This window comes from Pithys albifrons, chromosome 27 (genome assembly GCF_047495875.1).
Source record: "Pithys albifrons albifrons isolate INPA30051 chromosome 27, PitAlb_v1, whole genome shotgun sequence".
Lineage (NCBI taxonomy): Eukaryota > Metazoa > Chordata > Aves > Passeriformes > Thamnophilidae > Pithys > Pithys albifrons.
Genome location: NC_092484.1, coordinates 5,477,450 through 5,484,611, shown reverse-complemented (window position 1 = coordinate 5,484,611; position 7,162 = coordinate 5,477,450). Strand labels below are relative to the sequence as shown.

Here is a 7,162-nt window from a genome sequence, read left to right as displayed (position 1 = left end):
CCGGCGGCGGGACCGCGCTGCGGACTACAACTCCCACAATGCCCCGCGGCGACACCGCGCCTGCCGTCATGTGCGCGGCGGCGGCGGCGGCGGCGGCGGGGGGGGGGGAGGGGGGAGAGTATTACGGCGGCTGCGAGGGCCAGAATTCTGCGAGGGAGAAGGAGCGACCCCGTTGGGGGGAAAGGTGGAGATAATGCCAGAAGGGAACCAGGGAAGGGAATGCAGGGAAGGGAATGCAGAAATGGAACCGAAAGAGCGGGGGGTGTTCACCTGGAGAAGAGAAGGCTCCAGGGATACTTGAGAGTCCCTTACAGTGCCTAAAGGGTTTCCAGGAGAGCTGGAGAGGGACTTGGGACAAGGGGAATGGCTTCCCATTGCCAGAGAGCAGGGATAGATGGGATATTGGGAAGGAATTCTTGGCTGTGAGGGAGGTGAGGAAGTTGCTGCTCCATCCCTGGAAGTGTCCAAGGCCAGGTTGGACAGGGCTTGGAGCAGCCTGGGCTGGTGGGAGGGGTCCTGCCCATGGCAGGGGGTGGGACTGGATGAGCTTTGAGGTCCTTCCAACCCAAACAATCCCAGATTCTGGCACTGCTGCCTTACAAGATCACAGAAGAAATTAAAAGTTTTTCTATGACTTTGAGGGATTCCGTTCCAGTCTCACCCTTTAAAATTTAAAATCACTGTTTCCAACATTATTAATTTTATTTTTTTACCTTACAAGACAGACTATATTTTTCTTTATTTTTCTTTATTTTTCTTTATTTTTTTACTTTTTATTTAATTATTTTTATTTTGTTTTTATTTTTCTTTATTTTTATTTTGTATTTATTTTTTATTTTTATTTATTTTTCCTTTGTTTTTCTATTTTTCTGCAAGTCACACATCCATTTACCACAGAACACACCTCAGGGTTGCCATCCATACATTATTTTACTTTTTATTTAATGTCATGAAAAAATTCAGACCATTTTGCCCTTTAACAAACCTTTCTCCCTCCCTTCCTAAGCTGACTGGTCTGAAAGAAGAAATTTCATTTAAATGTGTTTTTTCCTGGTCCCTCACACCCTGAGCTCCCAAACTCCTCATTTCTACCCCACTCAACATCTTGGCACAGGTACCAACCCCTCTCCAAGGTTCCACCTCTCCAAAATCCTTTCAATTTGGCCAATTATAACCCCAGGTCTATAAAAATCCTTAAAATCTGACCATTTATAACCCTTAAAAACAACATTTTCAGCCCTAGGGCTGTGGGTTCTGATCTCCCAGTCTGTGTCAGGCTCATCCCTCTCAGCTGAGCAAATCCTGAGCTCTCAGTGGAAACTTCCCTTAAAACTTCCTCAAACTCTGCCAAGTTTCCTCCACATCCAGCTCTTGTGTCCAACCCCCACTCTGGGTCCTGTCCCAGTTCAGCAGGTGGGACCAGTTTATCCCTGTGTGGGCATGACCAAAGCTGTGCATTCTAAACCCTCTGGGCCATTTCCCAGGAACTGTTCCCAAGGGCCCATTGGCAGCAGCTGCCCAGGGCACAGCTGAGCCCTCAGGCTGGGAGCTGGCTGGGAAAGAAGCCTGGCAGAGGAGCTGGGAGAACTGCCCTGCAGGGACTCCTTGCCACCTCCACACCCACCTGAGGGCTCAGCTCTGCTCATGGGCCAGCAAGGATTCCAAAATCCCCCCTGAATCCCAGAGTCAGATCCCCCAGTGTGGAACTCCCTGCCCTGAGGGAGGGACTGGGGGCTCCCACCCAAACCTGAGGGGAGAGAATCTTGGGGTTTGGGACTTGGGGAACCACTCTTGAGATCCAGAGGAGGAGCAGAACCTGGACAGGAGGAGCCCCCCACTCTCCACCAGACTGTGGCATCATCTGCACCAACAGGTTTGTCCCTTCCTTTTACTTTGGATTCGAGGGACCCACGTGGGGCTCAGCACAGGGGCCACCAAATTCCCCTGTGTCTGTGCCCCAGGGGGTGGGTTGTACTGCTGGGGCTTGGGGGTTAAAACCAATCTCTCTTTGTATCATTGCATTTATTGTAATAATTTTATTAAATTGTAACTGACTTATAACCTCTCTTGTGTTGGGTTCATTTCTCCCTCCGGTTCACCTTTAAACCAGCACAGTATGCTGCCCACTTTTCTTGGGAATTGTCCCCAAAGTGGGCACGGGCAGTGCCAGGGGCTCCAGCATTTCCCAGTTGGGCAGGGGTTTTTGGGAAGGCAGGGTCAGGATCCGCATCGCAGACACGCAGGGAATGTTTTAGGGATGAACCAGCAGAGGTCACTCAGCCCCAGTGAATCCAGAGCCGCTGGAGCAGCGGGAGGGAGCCCTGACTGGGGCACCGCTTGTGCCACCCTCGTGTCCCAAATTGTGCCCCTGTCCCCTGGCACAACCACAGGGGTCCCGTCCTGCTGCCTCTGCCCGGAGCTGTTCGGGCTCCCCGACAATTTCCAGCTTCTCCCCAGAAAAGGCCACTTTTCCCGGTTGTGTTTTGGATTAAAGAGTATTTCTTCCCAAGGAATTTTTTAAAAAGAATTAGCCATGCTTTAATTAATTTTTCCCCAAAAAATGCACCAAATAAACATGATTTTTGAGGGGAAAAAAAGATACATTTTTAAAAAATGACAACAAATGAAAGTGCTGCAGGGCAGCAAATGGACAGGGGTGTGAACAGCCCCAGGTCCTGGTGATCTTGGTGTGCTCTCACATGGATGCAGCTGTTCCCTGGAGACTCCAGTGCCTCCAGAGGGGCTGGTGACCCTTTCCCACCCCTCCAGGGCTGTGCCCTGTGTCTGGCTGTGCCCAGCTCTGGGGGCAGCCAGGATTCCTTCTGCAGGGTATGGGCCCCACAGCTGGGAATGTGCAGAAGGAGCTGTGCTGTGTCCTGGGAATGGCAAACCCCTGGGACTGACTGACCCTGCTGCTCCAGGGATACCTTTCCATCCTTCCCACGGCTCCAAGAATCCCTTTCCATCCTTCCCATTGCTCCAAGGATCCCTTTCCATTGTTTCCCTGCTGCTCCAAGGATCCCTTTCCATTGTTCCCTACTGCTCCAAGGATCCCTTTCCATCATCCCCTGCTGCTCCAAGAATCCCTTTCCATCGTTCCCTGCTGCTCCAAGAATCCCTTTCCATCGTTCCCTGCTGCTCCAAGAATCCCTTTCCATCGTTCCCTGCTGCTCCAAGGATCCCTTTCCATCATTCCCACTGCTCCACAACTCCAGCTGTGCTGCTGAGGGGCACAGCTGGATGTGCACAGGGAGCGGGGAGTGGACACTCAGGAGAGATTTGCAGGGGAAGGAGAGGGAAAAGGAGGGTGGGATTTGGGATTCAAGCATTTCACTCCCAGTGACACCTCTGACCTATCTGCATCCTGATCAGAGAACTATCAAATCCTGAATGTTCTGAGCTGGAAAGGAGCCCAAGGTCCAGTCCAACTCCTGGCCCTGCACAGACACCCCAACAATCCCACCCTGTCCCCCAGAGCGTTGTCCAAACACTCCTGGAGCTCTGGCAGCCTTGGGGCTGTGCCCACTGCCCTGGGGAGCCTGGTCAGTGCCCACCACCCTCGGGGGAAGGACCTTTCCCTGAGATCCATCCCAACCCCCTGGCACAGCTCCAGCCGTTCCCTGGGTCCTGTCCCTGGTCCCAGAGCAGAGCTCAGCCCTTTACATCTCAGTCCTTCCATCCTTGTTGTATCCATGTATAATGCCCTTGTATATCCAGCCATTCCTTCCTTCCCAGGGGTCAGAACTGTTTGAAAACAAATCCCTGCCCCACCCTGGGCTGTCCCTGATTCCCCCCACACACAAACACCACGCCCCAGACCTGTCCCCAACCTCCTGCCCCAAAATGTGCTCCCCAGCACTGCCAGGTGCAGTCCCTGCCCTCAGCCTGGAGGTGCTGCCCAGGTAGAATCATAGAATGGATTGGGTTGGAAAGATCTCCAAGATCATCCAGTCCAACCCTTGGTCCAACTCCAGTCCCTTTACCAGATCATGGCACTCAGTGCCACGGCCAAGCTCAGTTTAAAAACCTCCAGGGATGGGGAATCCACCCCCACTCTGGGCAGCCCATTCCAATGCCTGAGCACTCTCTCTGCAAAGAATTTCTTTCTGATCTCCAACTTAAATTTCCCCTGGCAGAGCTTGAGCCCATCGTGCCCCCTTGTCCTATTGCTGAGTGCCTGGGAGAAGAGACCAACCCCCACCTGGCCAGAACTTCCCTTCAGGTGAAGCCCCTTCCCAGATCTTGGCTCTCCCTTGGAATGCCTGAGCTGGAGGATGCAGGGGGGGCTGGGAAGTGCTTCCAAGGGCTCTTGGAACACCACAGTTCTGGGCACAAATCCAGCCTCTTCCTAGCTCACTTCAGTGTGTGCCTCGTGTTGAGTGACCCAACAACACCTTCCAGCACCTGAAATCTCCCCTCATGTACAAATCCCTCATAGGATAGATGGGATACTTGGAAGAAATTCCTCCCTGTGAGGGTGGGCAGGCCCTGGCACAGGTTGGGCAGAGCAGCTGTGGCTGCCCCATCCCTGGGAGTGCCCAAGGCCAGGTTGGACAGGGCTTGGAGCAGCCTGGGCTGGTGGGAGGTGTCCCTGCCCATGGCAGGGGGTGGCACTGAATGAGCTTTAATGTCCTTCCAGCCCAAACCATTCCATGATTCTGTCACAGCTGGTTCTGAGCCCACAGGAAAAATTCAAAGTTTTTTCCATGACTTTGAGGGATTCCCTTCCAATCTTGCCCTTTACTAAAATTTAAAATCACTGTTTCCGTTATTAGTTTTTTTACCTTGCAAAACAGACTTTATTTTTCTTCCTGCAAATTTTGTGCAATATACATCTATGTACCTATAGAACACACTTCAGTAAAAAGGTTTTCAACCATACATTATATTACTTTTTATTTAATGTCATGAAAAATTCAGATAACAGTTTTGTCCTTAAATAAACATTTGTCCCTCCCCTGCCCTTCCCTTCCTAAGCTGACTGGTCCAAAAGAGGAAATTTTATTTAGTTATTTTCTTTTCTTTAAAAAAATAGAAATTACAATCTTACAAGACAGAACATTCAATGAGAACAGAAGCATTTTCCTAAATCTAAAAAGTAAAACATTTCCATAAAACCTGTTGGCATCTACAGGTAGGTGTGTGTGGAGGGTGGCAAATGGAAAGAAAAGGTTTTCCATTTCTTCCTTTCATTCATAAGAGATAAAAAATAACATAAAACCGACTGAAACTTTATATATTTTTCTTTTGCACCAACATTCACAAGAATATATATTATATATATTTTTGATCTATTTTTATACACAGTGTGAGGGTTCTGCAGGTGGAAATGGACACTCAGCTAAACTGCCAGAGCAAACGAACAGACAAACACTGAATTAATCTTGGTGTGGCCAAGAGCCATCGCTGGGCTGGGGAAGGGAAAGTGGCCAAACATCCCATGGCCAGAGGGTGGAATCATCTCCCAGATGCCAGGGACAGAGCACTGGAGCCATCTGGGGGTCTTGGGGCTCCTGGACCTCATCCCTGGTGGGCACACACAGCCCTGGCACAGGGGAGAGCAGGAATCTCCCTTTTTTCCACCCAGTTTTTGTTGTTTGCGTCTCCCTCAGTGCTCTTGGAGGCTCAGCAGAGTGTGAGGGACCTTGGCACAGCCTCGGCACAGCCTTGGCCACTGCCCTTCCCACCCCTGCCCTGTGCCAGGCCACAAATCACCGAATCGACGCGGAATCACTTTATCCCCTCCCAAGAAATCATGGACTCAAGTCAGTTCCATTGAAGAGAACGTCCAAAGTGCAGGTTCCCCGCGGTTTGGCAGGTCGAGTCCCACGTGGGTTGACACTTCCAGTCTTCCCTAAATTCCCACGGCGGGGCTTTTATTGCTCAGGATCCCAAATCTCTCCCATGGGGCGGGCGCTGCGTCACAAGGCAAGAAAACACAACTGTCCCCAAGGTTAAGGGAATAACACTTATTCCCTTGGGTTCTGTGCTGGATGGAATGAAGTTGGTGATGCTGAGCGGTGGCTGAGGGACACACTGAGGGGGACACAGGGCTGTGCTTTTCTTTCTTGTTCCCCAAAATTTCAGAGCAGCTGTTTCCTGTGGGAAAGGGTCACCACTGTGCCGCACACACCGAGGGCGGGCTCAAAGCACAGGTGTTTATTCCCTACAGTGCTTTTCCCAGGAAATGGTGCTCCTCCCCCCCCAAAAAAAAAGGCACAACCCTCCAGATGTAAAAGGCAGCACTGACTTCTCACTTCTGTTCAAGCTTCAGGAGCTGAGGGGGTGTGAAACCAGCAGGTCACATTCCCACCCTGGCGGACGGGGACGTGCATTGGCACTCGACAGCACGTGGGGCCGCGGGAGGGTCGGCAGCCTCTTCCCAGAGACCTGGGCTCCAACACCATCACAGAGGGCTCTGACCTGCCCTCAGGAGCAGTTCAGATGTGGTTTCCAAACCCAGTACAGTCCCACATTTCCCTCTGCCTTGGACTAAAGCAGAAATCCCATCGATGAGTCTTCCCAGGCCAAGGTTGGACCATGGTTTTCCAAGTCCAAGGTTGGACCATGGTTTTCCCAGTCCAAGATTGGACTATGGTCTTCCTGGGTCAAGGTTGGTCCATGGTCTTCTCTTGGAGGTCCTTTAACCAAAAGCACGAATATCCCTCACAATGCTACGAAAGCTGCTCGTTCAGTTCAGGGGGTGCAGTTTATGGAACTGAAAGTCTTCGGCTCCTGCTCGGAGATGCTCCAAACTGCCCGAGGATGGGGGTGGGGACAGGAGGAATCAACAAAGAGCAGGAAGGGGCTTGGGGTCTTAGCCCTTTGTCAGCAGAAACTGGGGCTGCCTCAGAGTAGGTTTTTCCGTTGTAGTTTTTGGCATTTGCTGCAGGAGGAGCAGGAACAGGGACGGAAAAACCACCTGCAGAGCTGTAGAGTCTCTCAAGCATTCCCATTGCAGTGGACTATTTGCAGCATCACCCCCCAAATCCTTCCCTTGGACACCTTCTGAGCCTCCCAAACTTGGAGCAGCAGGTCCCGACAACACTGCATTCCTTCCAACCACCCTTATTCCCTCAAGGAGAAGGAATAAGGACCTTTCGCTTCTTCTTGACCCAACAGGCCATTTCTCCCCCTTAAAAAGCTCCTAAATCCTGCTAAA

At 51.4% G+C, this 7,162-nt stretch overlaps 1 protein-coding gene across 1 annotated transcript in view; it reads right to left on the bottom strand.

The window, feature by feature from the left end:
* Window positions 1-5,221: 5,221 nt before the first annotated feature.
* Window positions 5,222-7,162, bottom strand: part of LOC139683221 (nuclear receptor ROR-beta-like) — a 17,034-nt gene continuing 15,093 nt past the window's right edge. The window contains exon 10 of the mRNA XM_071578130.1: window positions 5,222-7,162. This exon is cut by the window's right edge and continues 1,207 nt beyond it. The gene's annotated coding sequence lies outside the window, so the exon portion shown is untranslated.